This window comes from Lepus europaeus, chromosome X (assembly GCF_033115175.1).
Source record: "Lepus europaeus isolate LE1 chromosome X, mLepTim1.pri, whole genome shotgun sequence".
NCBI lineage: Eukaryota > Metazoa > Chordata > Mammalia > Lagomorpha > Leporidae > Lepus > Lepus europaeus.
Window position 1 is genome coordinate 130,211,219 of NC_084850.1, and position 24,390 is coordinate 130,235,608.

General features: G+C 40.7%; 1 protein-coding gene and 1 pseudogene across 3 annotated transcripts in view; both read right to left on the reverse strand.

Annotated features, from left to right (window-relative positions):
* Window positions 1-24,390, reverse strand: part of CDKL5 (cyclin dependent kinase like 5) — a 196,434-nt gene that overhangs the window by 78,778 nt on the left and 93,266 nt on the right. The window lies entirely within an intron of this gene.
* On the reverse strand, window positions 16,819-23,049 carry LOC133753659 (gap junction alpha-1 protein-like; annotated as a pseudogene).

A 24,390-nucleotide genomic window follows, 5' to 3' on the forward strand; every position in this document is an offset into this window, starting at 1 on the left:
GCATCAATTTTGTTCTTAATTTCTTCCATCTTAGGTTTCTTTATCTTCCTTCCCTATCTCAGGCAGCTCTGCATTTTTTGCTTTGTTTCAGCTTGTTCTCTCTGTAGAGGTTATATTCTCCTCATTCCCTGTCAGGAGACTAAGCACATGTCTTAACTTCATCTGCTTATTACAAAAAACAATTGTCATAACTATATATTGCTTCTAAAGCTTCACTCTTTTTTTAACCTCATGGCTTTTCACAGTGTTTTCTCCTGTTTGTCCCCCTTTCTTAAACTCATCCTTATTTATATGGAAAGAAACCCATCAGGACTGGCATGTGGCAGCAAAAAGGGTAGTTGGAGTTTTCAGTCACATTAATTTCAAATACAGATTAACATACTGTGAGCCCCATTTCAAAAATGTAGATTCCTAGCCAGCATTCTTCTCCTTGAGGTTGGCTAGTCTGGTACTAGTTGCTTAGACAAGGTTTTCTGAATAAGCCAGAGGAGCACATGCCACTTGCTGTTGCCCACCTAGCATAACATGCTCCTACCATTCCACACCTGCTCACACTTCTCTGTGAGGGACTAAAAATCCTAGGATTGCTGCATGCCTCTTCCAATCCTTCTTAATTTCTTGCTTTACTGTTGCAAAGGAACAAAATCTAAATGCAGCAGTACTGGTTCGAGGTACTTACTATGGAGTCGAGAATGGGAAGTATTGTTAAACCAGGTTTCAGGGATACCCAGCTGAACCTTTTCTGATGCATGTTAATGTCTGGACTGGGCCAAACCGCGATTCTCTAGCTTTTGGCAACCATTTGTAAAGGCTCCTGCTTCCCCTAAATCATCTAGGAACTGAGAATAACATCCAGTCCCGTTTTTATAAAACAGCCTGACTTTTGTTACAATTCCTAACAACTAAATGATGTAACTACCACACAATTTCAACTTTAAATGCAGCCACCATTTTGAAAAACTCAAGAGCAAATTTTCAAGGCTCCTTAATTCTGTTTTCCCAAATTGCAATCCTAATTAGCCTCAAATAAATCTAATTTTTCTTTGTTCTTATCTAGGTTAACTTTATTTGTGGTTGACACTGTATATGGAGTGTTGTGGTCCTGAAAAGATGTGAAAATACAGACGCCAATATGATAGTCAGGGACTAGGAACTGCAGCTCTGGCCGGGTCAGATGACGGTTATCTCGGTGAGACGACTGCCTGTTTTTCAGCACTCATGGGCATAGGCCAACTGCCTGTTTTTCAGCACTCATGGGCATAGGCCCAAGTCTTTTTCTACTCCCTTTGGATACTTTGCCCAATTGGGTCCACAAAGTAGAATAAATAGCTTTTCAATCCATTACTGCTAATGAAATAGACTCTTTCTAGACTTTGCTAATAATCCTTGATGCTTAGTTTCTTAATTTATGAACTGTTACAAGTTTGTTTTTGTTTTAAAATATATTCACAGTGTATAATGGAAGGTAGGAGGTGATACACCAAGCTTTATTACTTTTTCTCTCACTACCCTGATATGCTACATATAAATATAAAGAAGAAAAATATATGAAAAATAATTCTGAAGAACTGTGCTTTAAACTCAATGTATTCACGAAAGGATGCTATTGCCCCCATAACGTCTGCAACAGAATGTCACCAGCTGTTGTTAGCAAGATAGGCATAATCTGCTACTTGTTTCAGTATAGTTACATGCTGACATTTTAAGCAATAAACTAAGAATGTGATAAAATACATCAGTAATTAATTAATGATAATTCCATACCTCACCCTTAATTCTACCTCCAAAATTGAAAATAGATTACTTTGGAATGCAAAAAGAAACATTAGGTAACTTTTAGATAAAAGTTCCTGAACTGTACTACTATCTCCATGAGTGAACAAAGTATATCAGGGATTTAATATTTCCCAAAATAAATTTCCTCAACTGAAAAAAGCAAAATTAGATAAAGAGTGAAAACGAAATGTTATGAGTAATAAATACAAAAATATCTGGAGGGGCTACAGGCCTCACAGTATTTTCAAGATCTCTACCTTAAAAATCAAGCCTCGAGCCCTAAATAACCATACTGGCCAGAGACTGTAACCACAAACTCACTCCTGTTACTGACTGTAAAAACCTCTCGAGTCTCAGTATTCTCCATATTAATTGTCCCTCAAGTAAGGTTCTGGCAAAGCAACTAATTGGTATTAACAGTCATGAAATTTACTGTTATTTAAAATGTAGTTACATAACTTAATTATGCTCTAGTATAGTGAATTGTTTATAACTGATCATACAGTATGTAAGGACATAACAGAAGTCATTGTTTTACATGTTTTGCCAAGTTAAAATTATCCAACACATATCATAAAACAGAAAAAAACTATTGATTCTATTTTGTTATACTATTCATGGATTAAAGCATTTCAAAGATTAGACTCTATCATTCGGTTTCTAACTATTCTCTGAGGTAGCCCTTCCATGGAAGAAATTCTTTTATTTCTTCAGCCAAACAGCAGGGAATACAATATAACAACTAAAGTATTTAAAATGTCTGTCCACATTTTATATGCAAATATCCCAACTGTCTAACTGCTTTCACACAATGAAATGCTCTTGCAGCAGGAGAAAACTCCTACAAACACAGACAGTACGACTTTGTAGACAGGTACAACATCTGAAAAAGCTTTATTCTAAGGTTTTTTCTGGTTTTCAGTTTTGGTTTTAAAGTTTGAGGGACACTCCCCAAATGCCTGCAACAGCCGTGGGTGGCAGGCTCGATAACTTGAGCCATTACTGCTACCTCCCATTCAGCTGGAATCAACAGTCGCAGCCAGGAATCAAACCAAGGTACACCAATGTAGTACACAGGCATAACTGCTAGGCTAAATGTCTGCTCCCAAGGTTATTATTTCAAGTACTTTATCCTACACTAAGTATGCCCTGTGGATTATCTCATTTAACCTTCAAATCTTCACTCAGGAAGAGCTTACCATGCTCATTTTACAAATGAAGATAGTGAGTTTTAATGAAGTTCCATAACCTGCCACCAAGATCACACAGCTAAGATGTAGTACAGTTAACATTTTAAACTCAAGAAGACTGATTTTTGGATGCTATTTCTCAAGCATTTCCATTCTATCCTGTCTTTGTAAGCAATATGTGTGAATTTTATTGAAGAAAAGGATAGTTTCTAGAACATACTTACTTAAACACACTCACACACACACACATATACACTGAGGGAAATCATTATTTTTCTTAAAAAATAATGTTAGCACTAACATATATTTCTCAATAGTTTTTAATGATGTCTATTAAAATATTTATACAAAGTATATGTAAATGTTTTATTATTTTAATCTTTACCTTTACATTCTGACTCATTTTATACAAATCTTCTAAAATAAGTTCCTTTTACATTGTGAGTAAAATTATAAAATGGGAGTAAATTCAAAGACACAATACATCCATATCAGGTAGAGGGACACTACAATAGAGCTAATACATCACATAAAGCACTGTGGTATAGTGGGTAAAGCCACCACTTGCAGCGCCATCATCCCATATAGGTGCTGGTTCGAGTCCCGGCTGTTCCACTTCTGATCCAGCTCTCTGCTATGGCCTGGGAAAGCAGTAGAAGATGGTCCAAGTCCTTGGGCCTCTGCACCTGCAGGGGAGACCTGGAAGAAGCTCCTGGCTCCTGGCTTCGGATAGGTGCAGCTCAAGCAAACCAGCAGATGAAAGACCTCTCTTTCTGTCACTGCCTCTGCCTCTCTGTAACTCTGCCTTCCAAATAAATAAATAAATCTAAAAACCAAAAAAACCTACCATAGTTTGCCAATACTTAGGTCAGATTGACTAGTAAATTTAAGTATTTCAGACCAAAGCAAGAAGGAAACAATAGCAAGAGAGGAGGAGCATGTCAGTCAGTCAACTAACCAATGTCTACTGGGCATTTACTTTATGTATGCTTCTCTGTTGCACTGTATGTCTGACAGGAGCGAGTTAACGAAGCTGCCTCATCTACCCACTTACAACCTAGTGTGTGATTATGCACAGACAGTAAGTTAAAAATGTATGATACCAATTAAAAAGTACAACAAACATTATATGATATGCCACAGGAATTCAAAAAAGGCTACCATGCAAATATACAGAAAAACTACACTCCTTTCAATTTAACAGTTGATACTATTTTTGGTGTATTTGCTTCTGATGTCTCTCTTGCCTTCTGAAATGCTTCAATCATTCCCATTCCCTCTCCATAGAGTAACCTCTATCCTCAAGTTGATGCGTATCATTCTCACACATGTTTTCATTGTTAAAAACTGGAGAGGACCAGGGTTTGCTCCCCACCTCCAGGTCCAGACTTCAGCTTCCTGCTAGTGCAAGCCCTGAGAGGAAGCAGTAATGGCTCAAGTTCTTGGCTTCCTGCCTCCACCCCAACATGGCAGAGCAGGACTGAGTCCCCAGCTCTCAGTTTCTTACCACTACTGGGCATTGTGGGCATTTGGAAATGAACAAGCAGAAGGGGGGTAGGGGGTCAAGAGCTGCCCTTACGCATTCTCTCTCTCTTTCAAATTAAATATTTTTTTCAAGTCAAATGTTCAAGGTAAGACTGTGAGACTTGGGATCACCTAAATGGCTGACATCTAAGTGCCACAAATACAAGAACAAACATACATAAAAGTCTTGGATTACTTAGTTGACAAGTGCAAATAAACCCACACACTCAATAAGCCTTCACAGATACTTCTACATGGACTAGTATAACTGCCGTACTGGTTCAGTATCAATCTGAAGGGGCACTGACAACATCAAAGGATGAAGGGGACTAGTTCACACTTAAAACGGGTACACCTAGGTACATCTTAGGTGAATGTTTACCCTAGTGATTAAGATGTCTGCATGCTATATCAGAGTACCTGGGTTCAATGGACAGCTCCAGCTCCTGACTCCAGCAACTGGGTTCTTGCCACCCATGTGGGAAATCTGGACAGTGTTTCCAGCTTCTGGCCTTGGCTTAGCCCAGCCTCGGCTATTACAGATATATGGGGAGTGAACCAGCAGATAGATGCTCTGTTTATCTATCTCTGTCATTCTCTGCCTCTCAAATAAAAAAAGGATACATCTTATTGTATGTAAGTGGCTACATTTTTGGATGCATAGTAGCCCCCTGCCTTATCCATACAGGATACATTGCAAGGCCATCAGTAGATGTCTGAAACCAGAGATAGTACCAAATCCTACACATACTTTTTTTCTACACATATATACCTATGATAAAGCTTAACTTACAAATTAGGTGCAGTATAACATTGTTGGATTCACAACAATAATAAAATAGAACAATCAGAACAATATATTATAAAAGTTATGCAACTATGTTCTTCCCTCAACTGCCAGTATAATATACAGTGTGGATACAATAAACAAAGGCATAATTCCCACCCTTGGTGGGTCAGCATGAGATTTCATCCCACTAGTCAGAACAGTAATTAAAATGTATTCATTATCCTCCCAAATTCTTTCTATGAAGCCAGCATCACCTTAATCCCTAAGCTGGAGAAAGATGCAGCATTGAAAGAAAATTACAGACCAATATCCCTGATGAACATAGATGCAAAAATCCTCAATAAAATTCTCGCCAATAGAATACAACAACACATCAGAAAGATCATCCACCCAGACCAAGTGGGATTTATCCCTGGTATGCAGGGATGGTTCAATGTTCGCAAAACAATCAATGTGATACACCACATTAACAGACTGCAGAAGAAAAACCATATGGTTATCTCAATAGATGCAGAGAAAGCATTCGATACACCCTTTCATGATGAAAACTTTAAGCAAATTGGGTATAGAAGGAACATTCCTCAATACAATCAAAGCAATTTATGAAAAACCCACGGCCAGCATCCTATTGAATGGGGAAAAGTTGGAAGCATTTCCACTGAGATCTGGTACCAGACAGGGATGCCCACTCTCACCATTGCTATTCAATATAGTTCTGGAAGTCTTAGCCAGAGCCATTAGGCAAGAAAAAGAAATTAAAGGGATACAAATTGGGAAGGAAGAAGTCAAACTCTCCCTCTTTGCAGACGATATGATTCTTTATTTAGGGGATCCAAAGAACTCTACTAAGAGACTATGGGAACTCATAGAAGAGTTTGGCAGGCCGGCGCGGTGGCTCAACAGGCTAATCCTCCGCCTAGCAGCACTGGAACACCGGGTTCTAGTCCTGGTCGGGGTGCCGGATTCTGTCCCGGTTGCCCCTCTTCCAGGCCAGCTCTCTGCTATGGCCCGGGAGTGCAGTGGAGGATGGCCCAAGTGCTTGGGCCCTGCACCCCATGGGAGACCAGAAGAAGCACCTGGCTCCTGGCTTCGGATCACTGCGGCGGCCATTGGAGGGTGAACCAATGGCAAAAAGGAAGACCTTTCTCTCTGTCTCTCTCTATCCACTCTGTCTGTCAAAAAAAAAAAAAAAAAAAAAAAGAGAAGGAGGAGATGTACAATTTAGGACATGCTCAATCTGACTTGCCTTAAATGGTAGAGTTAGAAACGTGCCAGAGGATTCCAATTCAATCCCATCAAGGTGGCATGTACCAATGCCATCTCACTAGTCCAAGTGATCAATTTCAGTTCACAATTGATCACACTGATAGGTCTAAGAGTCAAAGGGATCGCATAAACAAGACTAGTATCTGCAAATACTAACTGACAGAATAAAGAAGGGAGAGAACGATCCGACATGGGAAGTGGGATACACAGCAGATTCATAGAATGGCAAAATGACAGGTATGTAATGAAATGTCCCTGAACTGGGGGTGGGGAGGAAGAAACTCAAAAGTCACAGTTGGGACCGGCATTGCGGCATAGTGGGTAAAGCCACCACCTGTGATGCTGGCATCCCAAATGGGAGCCAGTTCAAATCCCTGATGCTCCACTCCAATTCTCTGCTAATGTGTCTGGGAAGGCGTCAGAGGATGACCCAAGTCCTTGGGCCCCTGCACCCACGTGGAAGACCTGGAAGCTCCTTGCTCTTGGCTTCAGCCTGGCCCAGCCCTGGCTATAGTGGCCACTTGCGGAACCAGCGGATGGAAGATCTCTCTCTCTAACTCTCTCTCTCTCTCATTCTGACTTCCAAATATACAAAAAATAAATCCTTTTTTTTTTTAAAAAAGTCACAGTCCCCTTGAAATATCAGTGCCACGTAAGTCTCCAGCAGTTTGGTCTTACAAGACAACTAGCCAAAGAACATTATGCACCTGAACTAGATTTTGGTATCTGGTTATTTGATGTCAACAATATAATGAAGCATTCTAGTTAAAGTCCTCTTCCAGGGGCAGGTGCTGGATACAGTAATTAAGCTCCCACCTGTGGTACCCACTGCCATATCATAGTGCTTGGGTTCAAGTTCTGGCTCTGTTTCAGATTCCAGCTTCCTGCTAGCACAGATCCTTGAAAGCAGCAGGTGACAGTTCAAGTAGCTGGGCCCCTGCCACCCATGTGTGAGACCAGAATTGAGTTCCCAGCTCCTGAGGAGTGAACGAGGAGATAGGATATCTCTCTCCCTCCCTCCCACCTCTCCCTCTCTGCACCTCCCAAATAAACTTTAAAAAATATTTTAGAAAAAATTCTCATTGAGGGGTCGGCATTGTGGTACAGTGGGTTAAGCAGCGGCCTGTGACACCGGCATCTCATATGAGCACCAGTTTGGGTTCTGGCTGCTACACTTCTGATCCAGTTCCCTGATAATACACCTGGGGAACCAGCAGAAGATGGCTGAAGTACTTGGACCCTGCCACCCAAGTGGAAGACCCAAATGGAGTTTCAGGCTCTTGGCTTTGGCCTAGCCCAGGCTGGCTATTGCAGCCATTTGGGGAGTCAATCAGTGGATGGAAGAACTCTCACTGTCTCTCTGTAACTTTGCCTTTCAAATAAATATTTTTTTTAAAAATTCTCTTCGAATAAAATTTTCTAAAGGTCTCAGTGAAGTCATCAGCTTTGCAAATAGATATTTAAAATACACTCAGCTGTCAATCATGGGAGTTCAGGAAAAGAATGACATATTATATTCCATGTGGCCTGGTGGCTTTCTAAGATTCCATGTTTTGCCTCCCAACTTTAAAGAAAAGCTCCCTAGCTCCTGGTTGCAGCTTCTCCATTGAGCCTTCACATATACTTTTTTATCTGCACATATTCTGCATCAGGCATTCTTTCTTTCTTCATTCATTCATTCACCCATCAATAAACATTTTCAGGTTCCTAGTATGTGACAGGCACTGTGCTAAGCACTGGGGACACATAGAAAACAGGACAAAATTGTCTCCTGTTCTTGAGGAGGTTACCTTCCGGAGGGAAGACATAACAATAAGTAAACAAGTAAAGGAACAAGATAATGGGAACGTCTATAAAGCAAACAAACTGGAGCAATCCAATAGTGTGTGTTTGGGTAGGGCAGTACCTAAGGAAGTGATGTTTTACCTTTACTTAAATGGCAAGAAGCCAGCCCTACTGCTTCTAGTTCATTCCTCCAAAGCTCTGCTTTGGGAAACACTGTAGGATCCACAGTTTGTTATATGTACTCCTCTTGTGCGATCCCAGCACCTTATACACCCCTCCAGCAAAGCACTTAACACACTGGCCTGGAATCTATGATTTGAGATGGGACCTTACGTCCCAGTCCAGACACTAATTAAGATCCATGGGGGCCAGGTGCCTCATGAAACTCTGTGCCCTAAGAACTAGCAGAAGGGCCCTCCAAAAAGACGGAATGGACGAACTAGGGAGTTCAGCCTTTCTACACCCTTCTCTGAAATTCACAATGACCAAGAAAGAAAGAGACAGGGACATACTGAACAAAGAAACTAGATACATTCATTTTACTATAACTAAAAATACGGCAGAAGGTAAAGACTGAAATATTATCTTCTTAAAGGACCAACCACCTGAGTTTTGAAATAAAATGACCTCTGTGTGTATGTGTGTGGTGTGTGTTTATTTTTCATTCTCTGGTACCCTGCGAAGTCCTCAGGGATGGAGAACATGCCCCATCTAGAACGTGGGCTTTCCACAATCACTGACCATGCTCTTTCTCATCCTTTATCCCAAACATCCAGAATGTGAGAGGATTGTAATAACAATTCATTCCATCTTTTTGGAGGGCCCTTCTGCTAGTTCTTAGGGCACAGAGTTTCATGAGGCACCTGGCCCCCATGGATCTTAATTAGTGTCTGGACTGGGAAGTAAGGTCCCATCCCAAATCACAGATTCCAGGCCAGTGTGTTAAGTGCTTTGCTGGAAGGGTGCATAAGGTGCTAGGGATCACAAAAGAGGAGTACATACAACAAACTGCGGACCCTATTCTTACTACAGCACTCTACATGTCTGATTCATGACTTAGTTTTAAGCTTTAAAACTTACTTCTGTTCTTGAGCCTGAACTAACAAAGAATCTTTTTATATTAACAAAATGTATCCAAATGGCATGGGAGAGAAATCAGTATGAACTTGAAAAAATATCTACTTCCGCTAAATCACAGAGTGGCTAAGTGTCTGTGGAAATGAAGAGCCAATGGTATGAAAACAATGCAAACTAATGGATGACTTTAAGAGAAATTATACGTTATTCTGTAACAAAATACAGCAGAAAAATTCTATTCCACAAAATAGAACTATAAAATTATACTAACAAGTACACAGAATATGTATATAAATGAAATTTGATTGCATATTTGAAATGAAGACAAATTTAAACATTTTCACTGAAAAAGCAAAGTTAAAGGGCAACATGAATGTTTTCTGAGCAGAGGAACTTGGAAATATTATAACTGCTGTACACTAAGTCCATGAAGTAGAATTCAAATCTACTGGCATGGATAATATTTATATAATGACTTGTGAATCATGTCCTTCAAGTTATTCTACTGCCTGCATTGAACAAAAAGGTATCTGAAGCAATAGAAATTATCACAAATGTGTGAAGAAATGTGACCTATAACACAGGTACATTATCAGAATCTGGTTAAATTTGCTATTGAGCCCTAAACAAATGAACAAAAATCATTACTTCTCACATGCAGAAACAAATCAAGAAAACTTGCCGGCGCCGCAGCTCACTAGGCTAATCCTCCACCTGCGGCGCCGGCACACTGGGTTCTAGTCCTGGTCAGGGTGCCGGATTCTGTCCCAGTTGCCCCTCTTCCAGGCCAGCTCTCTGCTGTCACCCGGGAGTGCAGTGGAGAATGGCCCAAGTGCTTGGGCCCTGCACCCCATGGGAGACCAGGAGAAGCACCTGGCTCCTGCCTTTGGATCAGCGCGGTGCGCCGGCCGCGGCGGCCATTGGAGGGTGAACCAACAGCAAAAGGAAGACCTTTCTCTCTGTTTCTCTCTCTCACTGTCCACTCTGCCTGTCAAAAAAGAAAACCTGACCACTAGAAGGCTATACTGCAGAGTTGAAAATGTAAGCTGTGAGCCCAGCACTGTGGCATAGCAGCTAAAGCTACTTCCTGCAGTGCTGGCATCCCATATGCACGCCGGTTTGAGTTCCAGCTGTTCCACTTCCAATTCAGCTCTCTTCTGTGGCCTGGGAAAGCAGTAGAAGATGGCCCGAGTCCTTGGGCCCCTGCACCTGCGTGGGAGACCCGGAGGAAGCTCCTGGCTTCTGGCTTCAGATCAGCGCAGCTCCAGCCATTGCGGCCAACTGAGGAGTGAACCAGCAGATGGAAACCCTCTCTCTCTCTCTCTCTCTCTCTCTCTCTCTCTCTCTCTCTGTCTCCGCCTCTCTTTCTTTCTCTGTGTAACTCTTTCAAATAAATAAATAAATCTTAAAAAAAAAAAAAAGTAAGCTGTGTACTGGTTATTCATCATACTCCTATTGCCTAATCCATCTACATGGCTTTTTAAGAAATAAAAATTACTTCTATTTAAAAGCATTCTTTAGTACCAGTTAATTATATGAAACCTTTCAGAAGTCAAGAAGCACCTCTTTTACATACCAACCTTGATTTCAAGTGAGTAATAATAAAGTAAAACTTAAAGGTTGTAACACCTCCTAAAGAATTTAAGACCCTCAGCTCTGGAGGCAAGCTGCCTAGATTTGAAATCCTGGCTCAACTACCTATTTCCTGAGTGGTCTCAGGAAAGTGACTTAATTGCCATGTGCCTACATCTCCTCTTTAGGAAAATCAAGCCTAACAATAGCACTTATTGCTGAGGTTGCTCATGGGATTAAATAAAAAGACGAGTAAAATGTTGAGGACATGTGTTAAATAAATCTTATGACTATCATTATCATCATTATCATCATCATCATCATTATCATCCTCAAGAAGGAGTGCAAAATGCTCTACTTTTGGGCATTCCCAAGTCATCAAAAACAAGTTTCCAAAGGAACCCAGAGGTCTGGCTTCTCCTGCCCCGGAGAGAAATAACAGTCTTTATTAATATAGCCCAGACTCACAAAGGCAGTACAGCCAAACTTCCTCTCCAATAGATCGATGTCAAGGAGGGCTGGGGTTCGTCCAAGACTGGAAAGCTGATGGGACTGCAGCTTCTGCACCAGACAAAAGGGTGTCTGATGGTGGCGGTACGAATAGTGCTTCTTCCCACCTGATCCCTAAACGCATGACCCGGAGAGCTGGCGCCAGGGAAGCACTGCCCCCTGGATGGCAGCCCCTGGCAAAGGATTTGATGGTAACCAGAGTAACAAGTTATGGCAAGAAGGATAACAACAAAGCACTGAGTACTAGGCACCTCTCCCATATGTCAAGCACCTCACAGACCAGCCCATGGGAGGGGAAGGAGTTCTAGCAGTATCACAAGTGCGGTAGCACAGGGTTGCATTCAGTTTTCTTTCTAAAACAAAGAACTGTGTGTGTTTTCCACCCAAGTGTCATGCAAGTTAAACTTATTTCAGAAGTATTTGAACTCAATAAAGTTGTAAGCTATTTTCAAGAACTATGCCTTAGTCCTATCTAGTCTCAAGGGTTCATCACAGTGCCTGAAATATATTCAAAGAATGAACTAACGTTATCATATAAAATGTTGCTTACAAGATTTATTTTGCAATTATCATTGTAGATTACACACAACACACACACACACACAAACTTCTGGCTTTGGTCAAAACATGGCATTTCACCTATAAGAGAAAACAACAGGAATGCCAATGTATTCTCATCAGAAACCACAAAAGTTAAAGGAAGTAGCACAACAATTTTCAAGTGCTAAAATAAAAGAATTGTCAACCAAGAATTCTCCATCAGGTAAAAATATCCTTCAGGAACAAAGGGAAAATAAAGACATTCTCAAAAGAAAAGGAAGAGGAGTTGCCACCAAACCTACCCTTAAAGAATAAGTAAATGGGGGCCAGCACTGTGGCGCAGTAGGTTAAACATCTGCCTGAGGGGCCAGCATCCCATATGGGCACTGATCCACTCTACTCCACTTCTGATCCAGCTCCTTGCTGATGGCCTGGGAAAGCAGTGAAAGATGGCCCAAGTCCTTCGGCCTCTGCACCCATGTGGGAGACCCGGAAGAAGCTCCTGGCTCCTGGCTTCAGATCAGCACAGCTCTGACCGTTTTGGCCAATTAGTGAGTGAACCAGCGGAAGGGAGACCTCTCTCTCTCTCTGCCTCTGCCTCTCCTCCTTTCTCTGTGTAACTCTGACTTTCAAATAAATAAATAAATCTTAAAAAGAAAGGATAATTAAATGATAAAGAGGCTTGGAACATAAGATTATAATGGGCTGCTAAAGTAAAAGAGAGGACAAATAATACAATTCTTTTTCCTCATGAGTTTTATTATCATATTTGATAGTTGAAGCAAAAATTAGAAAGTATAACATCTGATGTGTTGCTCAATGTACAGAAAATATTTGGCACATGTATTTAAAAAGTGAGGTGAACCTAAATGAAGTCAAGTTTTCTGTACTTCACTTGAGTGGTAAAACATCAATAACAGTAGATTGTAAGTTACATATTTACATTGTAATACCTGCCATCACTGACTAGGAATACAATATAAACTAATATATTAAGAAACAATATAGGGGCTGACGCTATGCCATAGCAGGTAAAGCCACCCCCTGCAGTGCCGGTATCCCATAAGAGCACTGGTTTGAGTCCTGGCTGCTTCACTTTCAATCTAGCTCTCTGCTATGGCCTGGGAAAGCAGTAGAGGATGGCCCAAGTCCTTGGGCCCCCCTGCACCCACGTGGGAGACCAGGAGGAAGCTCTTGGTTACTGGCTTTGAATCAGCGTAGCTCCGGCCGTTGTGGCAAATTGGGGAGTAAACCAGTGAATAGAAGACTTCTTTCTTTCTTTCTCTCCCTGCCTCTCCTTCTTTCTCTGTGTAAATTTCAAATAAATAAATAAATCTTTAAAAAATATACTTGGGCTGGCCGGTGCCGCGGCTCAATAGGCTAATCCTCCGCCTTGCGGCGCTGGAACACCAGGTTCTAGTCCTGGTCAGGGCGCCGGATTCTGTCCCGGTTGCCCCTCTTCCAGGCCAGCTCTCTGCTGTGGCCAGGGAGTGCAGTGGAGGATGGCCCAAGTGCTTGGGCCCTGCACCCCATGGGAGACCAGGAGAAGCACCTGGCTCCTGCCATTGGATCAGCGCGGTGCGCCGGCCGGCCGCAGCGGCCATTGGAGGGTGAACCAACGGCAAAAAGGAAGACCTTTCTCTGTCTCTCTCTCATTCTGCCTGTCAAAAAAAAAAAAAATACATATATATATATATTGAGGCTGGAGCTGTGGCAGAGTAGTGCCAGCATCCCATACAGCAAAATATGTAGAAACCAGCTAAAGCAATAGTGAAAGGGAAATTCATAGCACTAATGGTTACGTTAGAAAAGAAGAAAGCTCTAAAATCAACAAGCTAAATTTTTACCTCAGGACTAGAAAAAGAAAATAAATGCAACTCAAGAAGAAGGAACAAAAGATAAAAGTAGGAATCAATGAAATTTAAAACAAAATCAACTGAAAAAACCAACTAAGCAGAAAGTTGAGTCCTCAAAAACTTCAATAAAACTGATAAACTTCTAGCAAGATTGACATAATTTTAAAAAAGGCAAAAATCAACAATATTGGAATGAAAGAGAAGATTCCCTATTGATTCTGAAGCCATTAAAGGAAATAAGGGAATACTACAAACTTTACACTCACAAACTTGATAACTTTAGTTCCTTAAAAACTAAACTACCACGGGCACAAGCAAGATGAAATAAACAAATAGTCATATCATTATTAAATAAATCAAACATGTAATTATGTAGTTTCCAATCTAAGAATGCAGGCTCAGATGGGTTCACTGGAGAATTCTATCAAATACTTTAAAAATAATTAACAGCAATCCTACATAATCTCTTCCAGAAATTAGGATAGGAACAGACAGTCCAGAAATGGAGTCACACCAAACTGCCCACCTGATTTTTTACTGCAAAAGGAACTCAAAAGAAGGAAGACAGACCCTTCAAGGAATTGTGTTGCAACAACTAGACATCAATGGGAGACCCGGGGTGAGGATAGGGAGAAATGACCTTTAGCCTGTATCTCATAGACTCTACAAAAATGAACTCCAAGTTGATCACAGATGCAAATGCAAAATGTTAATCCAATAGGTACACACATCCCATTAGTAAATATCAGTCTCACAATATCTTTGTGAAAAGATACTTTCTGAAAGACTGATCATTTAACTAAGAGACTGAGTTTTCCTGATGAGACTGTTGAAACTGTCAAAGCAAGATGCTGTGAGGATTGGTGGGTTTAACTTGTCCCTGTCTTCTCCTTCCCCCAGTGCCCTATGGATGGCATGAAGCTTCTGATGAAGAGTAGATCACCTTAAAGAAAAACAAAACAAAACAAAAAACGTAAAACAATAAAAACCCACGAAGCTACGTTTTTCTTTTTGCATATCTGAAAGAGTGGTTATATCTGTGACCCTGCTACACATAATAAAAGATGCTAATACTGAAAACTGAAAAGATGCTAAAACTGAAATACTGTAGCTGCTGTAATTCCATTTCTAAAATTCTGATGCTAAGATATTTTGCCTAAGATATACCAAAACTAGGAAAGATCAGTGCAGGTGGAATCTCTCAGAGCAGACAGATACGCAGGCTGTTCTCTCAAAAGTATACTGAATAAAGAACACTCTACAGAACTTACAATATGGTAGACTAGTTCTGCATTGCATACAATGAATTTGAACATAATAGTAATTTAACATCAAGTGTTGGGGCTGGAGCTGTGGTTTGCCAGTTTGAGACCCAGCTATTCCACTTCCGATCCAGCTCTCTGCTGTGGCCTGGGAAAGCAGAAGATGGCCCAAGTCCTTGGACCCCTGCACCCACATGGGAGACTCAGAGGAAGCTCCTGGCTCCTGGCTTTGGATCAGCTCATCTCTAACTGTTGGCGGTCATTTAGGGAGTAAACCAGTGGGCAGATGGAAGATTCTCTCTCTCTCTCTCTCTCTCTCTGCCTCTGCCTCTCAAGTAAATAAAAAAAATAATTTTTTTAAAAAAATCAAGTGTTAAGCAAATTAATGTTTTTCATTGTACAAAGCGGTTTATGTATCTGCTATACAGAATAAAATTATGATGTTCAACATTTTTGCCAATCATCTGTAATGAGCTTTAATAAAGGCATTATACATTTCAAATTAGTTACATGGGTACTACTCAAACCTCTTTAAATCTCTTCTGCTTTCCACATAAAATCTTAGTGTAAACAGCACAAAATTCAGTCACCCCAAAAGATAGGCTGCCAAACTCAGAGCTGAATACAAGGTCTGAATTAATGTGTATTAAGCAGAACAAAGCCAAGAACTATCAGTTACTGCCAAACTCATGCAAGCACATTTAATAGTCCAGTTCTAAGCATTTCAGTTTCTCACATTAATGAGTGATACTGACAGTACTAAGATGCTATCTTTCAAGCATCAATGATTATATTTCAGAAAAAGAAAAACACTTATGTCAGCAGTAGCATCACTACTATAGTCTACAAAAGTGAAAAAGGAAAAGCAAACCAGTCATAGTATAAAAAAAAAAAAACAAAAACAGTATCTACAATAGGATATATGGGAAGGAGGAACATTTCAGGGGAAAAAAATTGTACTTTATTTTTACAGCAAGAATTATGTAAACATCATTTTGGTACACAGAACACAATTTATGAGAGGCTCAAATTTGAACACTATGTGTGCATTTTAAAATCTATGAGCTTATTCTGTATCCACTTGTATCAATAAGTGGCAAACATCACTTCCACATACACGGAACCATTCTAGGGAGTATGGGACAGAGAAATCCCTTATAAATACATTACTTAATAAAACTTTTATTTGGAATTTAAGTTGAGTCACCAATTAAAATACAACATGCATTTCCTTTAAACCCTCTCTCTCCACCCTCCTATCCCAGACACCCCCAAAGGAATCCTGGTAGTGTAACGTCCTTATGTCTGCTAAGTCTCATGACTAAGGTTGTTAAGTGACATACCTCCACTAGAGCAAAGGTACACATTCCAAAGTGCCTACCTTCTCTTTAACAACTGAGCAAAATCCTACTGCTTTCAAGCATGCATCTCAATCTCTTGGTCATCAGGCAACTGCTGGCTCTGCAGGAGGCTGCTGGTCTGCAATGGCGATTGTCCTATAGCTGAACTCTGCTTATCAGCAGGGAAGTCAAAAGATTATAGGCCTCAAAGTTGGCACTTCCTGTCTGCCCCATTCAATTTAGCTGTGTATGGCAACTGGCACAGTTTTGCTCACTTCCTTACTTGCGGTAACCAGTAACCGCAGTAAGAATTGTTTCTTTCTGCAAACTTCAGCTTGTCCTCAGAGAGAGACACAGCAGAGTGCTCTTAAATAAGACACAGAATAACTCAACGATGTCCAAGGCAAGATACCAAGGACACACCAAATGAAGATGCTTTTCTCCATAGGACGAGAGCAGAGACAGTCTTCCTGTCGTGGGTCTTGTTTACCAGTGTAAGCTGCACTCAGGCTGTATACACAGAAGTATCACTGGACCAACAGGATGGCCACCTCAAGACCTGAATTAGATACTATGGGTGTGCAGGTTTGCAGCAAGCCTCCTCATATTTTTGCACCTCACAGTATCCTTCAACGCCATACTTCTACTTCATTATTTCAACTTCCAGCAAGTGCATCTCGACATCAAGGCCATCTATTTGACAACTGGGTTCTTCCTCTCACTTGTTTAATTTTTTTTTCTTTCCCAGTACATGGTCCACATGTACCAGCTACCAGAGTGTGGTCACAGACACAAACACAATCTGCAGGACCCAGAAGAGCATGGGAGAGATTGGGAAAGACCGGTCAGAGCAGACATTTTCACAACCAGACTGCTGAGTGCTACAGTGAAAGGCAAACTGCTCATTCCAGGCTGACTCAACTGCAGTCCAGGAGCAGGAACTGGAAAATAGAAAGGACTGAGGGCCACACTTATCCTCCAGTTTTAGATAGGCTTGATCCTTGTCCAAGAGCTAGCCTAAGGCACTTCAGTCATTCGTTGTGCCTGTTCGCCTTTTTTTTCACTCAAAAGAAGTAAAATGAGTACTCCAAGTGACTACACTCTTTGGAGCATGAAGTAAAACTAAAAAGGAGTCAAAAACCATCTAAAAGTCTCCTGCTATGGGCTACCTTCCTCAGTCCTTACCCCTAATGATTAGAAAAATGTTGATAGCGGGTAAAAGCTCCTGGGGACTCGTTTTCCTAAATATGAGCCAGTATTCCTAAAGAAGAACATACACATATCTATAACAGGATGAGTTACATAAATGCTGAAACAAAACAGGCAAATCTAAAGGTCTCCTTCAATTCCAGAATAAAGCAATCTCCAAAAATAGTGACTCAAACACAGAAACTGAATTAACAATTCATACTCATATATCAACTGATTCATCTTCAGAAGAATTAGGGCCAACATCTCCCAAATAACTATATTCATTCAACCATTACTTATTCAGTGCCTATTGGGGGCCAGGTACTGTAGTGGGCACTGGTTCCTACTGGTGAGCAAAACAGAATTCCTTTATTTGTATACCTCACAATCACCCATAGGGGAAACAGACAATTAAAAGTACGATATGTTCTTAAATCTAAAACATAACTGATAATAAATCCTTATTTTACTTACCACTCAGAAAGGAACCAAGGTATCCAATGTAAGGCACATCCTAATTTCAGAAATATTGGAAGGGGGCAGGGATGTGTGTCTTAGGATGCAGGAAAAAGGCTAAGTGAGCAAGTGAATATATAATTGCAAATTTAAATAAGTGCCAGGGGGGAAAAATATGGGGCACTGATAGGGAATGAGGGACCTCAGACCAGACTACTAGACAGAGTCACCCAAGCAAAGGGTGGGCAAAGTGCTACATGTGAAGGAAGTAGCAAGTACACAGACTTGAAGGGGAAGAACTCATGGGATTCAAGGAAGTAAAAGGCAAACAGTGCAGTTAGCAGGCAGCAGGCAGAGGAACTGATGGCATAGTTTGAGACTGGTGCCGTCGTGGGCTACCTCAGGCATCCACTTGGCAGCAGCAGAGAACTCCAGGGGAAGAAAACAAGATTATAGTGTGAAGAAAGGTCTCTAAACAAAAGCACAGTGAAAGGTTTCTGCCTTTAATTCAGAGCATGCTAGACAAACAGATCTTACCTTAAAGTGAGCCACAGCTAATTGATTATTACATGGCAAAAAACAATTATTTTCAACCAATCCTTTCAATACAGCAAATCATTCTAAAAATATATCTTACTTAGTATATTAAAATTATAATGATTTTTAAAATTTTAAATCTTAATTCTCCCTCTATACATAAAAAATCTTCAGTCCTCAAAGATTCATTTTAAACAACTGGGAAAATTAAAAAAGGAAAATATTTCTTGAGATAAACATGGTATGAATTTGCTGATGACTATGCAATCTTATATGCCCCGCAATTAATTTGCTTCGTTGTTTACTGACTGTTCCTCACAGTAGATTCACTGAGAAAAATAAAACATAAAGGAGCAAGGTTAATGAAATTTACAATGTCTTAACAGCCCAAGGTTGGCTACAACTGTTAGCCAAGATAAGCACAGAGGCCTCTCCCAATGCAAATTTTTAGCAAGTGATCAAGTTATAAGACTTTAAAGTACACACAGTACTTTCTCAGTTGCCTAAATAATACGTTTTAGCCAAATTATCCTCTATCTCACAGATTCTGAAAGTAATCCTATTAAGTTAAAGTCACCAAGATCTATAGTTTATACTTAATATATTCTTCAAGGTTAATTGAAAATAAGTTATTGGCAGCATAAGAGTTCTGCACTTATTCTCATTAGTTTCTCAAATTTAAACTGTGCTTAGCCTCTAGAGACTTCAAAATGCTTTAGAAAACTGAGTTCCTTCTCCCAAAACAAGTGGGGTGAGATAATAAGTGAAGAAAAGATCCCTCACAATGACTTCAGCATGGTTTATATAAAGTATCTGATATAACAAAAACTGTATTGGAGGGGGAATAATCATTAGGTGTAATCATTCTAGGGTAAAGTCATTGGCAATTTTCAACAACTACGTAAAGTTCTTAAGTTTTTCAAATATTTTGTTCTGAAAAACTTCTTGCTAAGCACATGAAAATACAGAAATCTAAGATTTAAAAGGATGAAAATGACTGAGAACGAGTCATCTCAGCTAAGCAAATGGATCACAGCAAAGTTTAAAGTGAACAAGATATTTCCAATTTTAAAATATAAACGTAGGACTTCACCTCGGACACTGTAGTAGTACTTGGATATCCATCATCTTTGACCTCACAATAAGAAAAAACCCTATACATTTAAAAATCAGCATTTTTTTTCTTAGATCCATTGGTGAACTGAGGTCATGGGGTCTCTTGAAACTAGAGAGACAGGCAAATCCAGGAACCACATCCACAATCAGCTTACCTGAAGCAGACAAAAGTGGAGTTATATACTAGTAAGAAAATTTAAATGATAATTTTGACAAAGGCTAAGTGAGACTAGCTTGTGAATGAGAACTCCTGGGGACCCAACGAGAAAGCCAGCTTTCCACAGTGGAATCTCACCAGGCTCTGACTGGTAAGATACAAGAAAAAGTTCCAAAAGAGGAAAGGCAAAGTAACCATTCTGAAATACACCCAGGGGTAAAATCCACCCCCAACCCCGCAAAAAAATCTCTTATTTTGGGTAGGAGAAGGGGCAAGTAATTATTTTGAAATGTAGCCAAAGGAAAAGTAAAGGTTTAGGGGGGAAAAAGCCCAGCATGTTCTTATTAACAAAGGCCAATACTCCAAGGGAAAATTTACTGGAGGTTCACAAGTCCTAGGAGAGGAGGAATTAGCCAGAAACAGGCCCTCTGGCCTTCCTGCTTCACTAAACAAGTAGGGTAAAAAAGGGGGTGGGGGAGAAGGTTATAGCTAAGCATTTAGACCAAACAAAAGACTAAAATTATACCATATTTTCCCTTCTTCATACCCTTCAACCATTTCAACAGGGCTCTAGTGCAAGAACAGTGGATTGCACTCAATGAGTTCCAAGACACAGACTTCATTTAAAAAGGAGTTCTTAGGGAAACCCAAAGACAAAAGGGTAGGAAAAAAAAAAAAGAAAAAACAAAGGCACTAGAAGAAACTGAAGCTTCTAAACACCTAAACCTACAGCAAACATTAAAGATGATCCAGCTCATAGCCAAACTAACCTTATACCTCAGTTCCTATTACCCAACACATCATATACAGCTTTTTAAAAAAACTATAGGAGTAGAGTAGGCATTTGATCTGGTGGTTAAGAAGCCGCTTGGGGTGGGGCCAGCACTGTGGCGAATAAGGTTAAGCCTCAGCCTGCAGTGTTGGCATCTCATATGAGTGCTGGTTAAAGTCCTGGCTGCTCCATTTCTGACCCAGCTCCCTTCTAATGCACCTGGGAAAGCAGTGGAAGATGGCCCAAGTCTTTGGGGCCCCTGCACCCACATGGGAGACCTGAAAGACGCCCCTGGCTTCAGCCTGGCCCAGCTCCAGCTGTTGCAGCCATTTGGGAAGTGAACCAGAGGATGGAAGATTGATCGATCTTGCTCTCTCCCCTTCTCTTTCTGTATCTCTGCCTTTCAAATAAATAAATAAATCTTAAAAAAATAAAAATAAAAAAATAAAAAAGAGGAAGAAGTAGTCACTGATCGGTTCACCTGTATCCCTTACGGGAATGCGCAGGTTCAAGTCCTGGCTCCACTCCCAATTCCAGCTTCCTGCTAACAAAGACCCTATGAAGCAGCAAGTGATAACACAAGCAGCTGGGTACTTTGCTACCAACAACAGACTGAATTCCTAGCTTTTGGCTTTGGCCTGGTCCAACCTCAGCTGCTGCAGGCATTTGGGGAGTGAACCGGAGGCAGGGAGATCTGCGCCTGCTTCTGTCTACTTGTCTCTCACATTAAACACACACACATATATAATTATGAGGCAAGCAAAAAGACAAAAAAAAACATAGTCTGAATAAGCAAAATTAGCCTCAGAATCAGACTCAAATATGGCACAGATTTGGGAATTATCAGATAGGAAATTTAAGTAACTATAATTACTATGTTAAGGGTTCTAATAAAAAAGATGACAAAATTCAAGGACATATGAGTGATATAAGCTTATACAACTCTGAAAGAAGAACTAAAAGGAAATGCTAGAAATCAAAGTCACTGTAACAGTGACTCGCCTGGTTCCCGCAATATGAAATGACCCATCCTTCCTAACTGTTTGACCTGTCCTGGAGGAGGCCTCTGCCTGGGCAAAGGTGCTGAAGAGAAAGGCTGTCACCTGAGTGATGCTGCTGATGTGGCCCACACACAGACAAAAGGCCTGGCAGCTGCCCTTGTCACCGTAAGTTGTGACTCTGGGTTTTACAGATTTTCCAGTTAGTAGGATTGGCTCTGAAGTAGTCGAACTATGTAGTAGTTACACGAAATCTGCATTCTAACCAATTTACTTGGCTTTGCGAAGAAACTGGAAATGTTCATTAGATGACAGGAAGCCAATGAGAGAGCCATGGCCTCAGGCTGCGTGTCAGGCAGGGGCAGGGGCTAAAGCCCACCCCTTGGAGCGCAAGCAGCTCTGCCACCCCAGTGCCTCTGCTCTGCTAGGAGGCCCTCAGGATTGGTGCACTGCCAACTTGCACCAAGTGCTCTGCTCTCACCTTCTTCTCCCTTCTCTCTCTTGCTCTGAGAGAAAGCATGCGGCCCTTCCTCAGAGAACATCTCTGGCTATCGTTTGTAAAAACACCTCCCCACCCAACAACTCTGGCCTCCCTTGGCCCCTCTTTCTTCACAGTACTTATCCCACTTGTAAGTGTGTATGTGTTTACTTTCTGGCTTGAAATATTAGCTATGTGCTGCCAGCACCAATGTCTGCAGCTCACACTTCTTTCCCAAACGTCAAACTTGGAGAGGCAGCCGCCTAACTCCTAACTGCCCTTTCCACTCGATGCCTCATAGACAGCAGCCGCCTGAACTCCGCATTCCTCCCTCCCCCTCCTCTCCAGCACAACAAAAAACAGGACCTGCTCCTCCCAAAGTCTTACCAGTCTCAGCTGATGGCATTATCTTTCCTTTGGTTTACACACAAGCCTTGGTGTTGCGCTTCACTCCTCTTTCCTTTATGAACCAACAAGAACCCACTCTGCTGTAATCACACCTGCAGACACCATCATTTCTGGCCTCATTTCCGCACTAGACCCCAGGCTGCTCTCTACCCTTGCTATTCGGCATCTGTTCACAGCAGCGTAATCCTATTAGAAAACATTAGACACTTCTGACGTAAAGTCTCCAGTGGCCCCTCAGTTCTCACAGAGCAAAAGCAAAAATCCTACCTGATGCCCCCTGTTTCTTCTTTGACTCATCTTGCATTGCCTTATGCTGGCTTACTCCTGGAATCTCCTTAGCTTGCTTCTGCTCCAAGGCCACTGCTCCGGCTCTAACTTTTGCCCAGAATGCTCTACCTACCAGATAGTTACTTGGCAAACTCAACTGCCGCTCAGTGTTCCACAGCATTTATCATCTTCAAATAGTTAACCGATGTTTAATGTTTACTATCTGTTCCCCATACTAGAATGTGAACTCCCTAAAGCAAAGACTTTCTGCCTGTTTTGTTCACTGATGTGTCCCTAGCATCTAAGACAGTAGCATATAGTACAGACTCAATAAAAAAAATCTTTTGGACACATAAAGGCATTGACAATATCCAATATCCATTGGTGATTAAAAAAATATATATCTTGGCAATCTAGAAACAGGAATTTTCTCAAACTGATAAACAACATCTACCAAAAAAAATCTATAGCTAACATTATACTTAATGGTTAAAAACTGCGTACTGTCCACCCAAGAATGAAGAACAAAGCTGACCTTTTACCATTTGTATTCAACACTGTACTGAAAGACAAGAAAAGGAAACAGAAGGTATAGACTGGGAAAGGAGAAATGAAATTTGTACTAGTAAATAACTATAGCAAGGTCACAGGAAACAAGGTTAACATATAAAAGTCAATTAATTACTTTCCTTTATACCAGCAATGAACAACTAGAACTTGACATTAAAAACACAGCATGATTTACATCAGCACTTGCAAAACAATACTTATGTATAACTCCAAAAACATATTTACAGGATCTGTATATGAAAAACTACAGAAGGCTGTTGAAAGAAATCAAAGAAGATCCAAATAAATGAATTAATATTCTGTGTCCATGAATTAGAAGATTCAGTATTATTAGGATGTTAATTCTTCTCACCTTGATCTACAGATTCAATTCAATCCCAGTCAAAATCCCACAAGGCTATTCTGTGGCTACTGACAAACTCATTTTAAACATTATATGGAAAGGCAAAAGATCCCTAATAGCTAACTCAATACTGAAGAATAACAAAAGTCAGAGGAGTGATTCTCCCAACTATAAGATTAACTATATAGCTACATTGTTAAATCTACAACAGGAGTCACTGGGTACAGGCAGGCTCCCCACGTCCTTAATGTGTTTTACTATGAAACTTAAAAACAACACTACTAGTCAAACAATACCCTATACCTTGTGCGGTTGTGTGAGGGCAGCCTGTTGAAATCCTTGCTTAGTATATACTAAGTTGATCTTCTGTATATGAAGGTAATTGAAAATGAAACTCGATGAAGGGCGGGATGGGAGGAGGAGTGGGAGAGGGGAGGGCCGCAGAAGGGAGGGAGGTTTGGGGGGGGGGAGCCACAACAATACAAAAGTTGCACTTTGTAAATTCACATTTATTAAATAATTTTTAAAAATTTAAAAAAGAATAAAAAAAAACTATAAAGCTACAGAAAATTGAGACATCATAGTATTGGTGAGGAATAAAACACATAG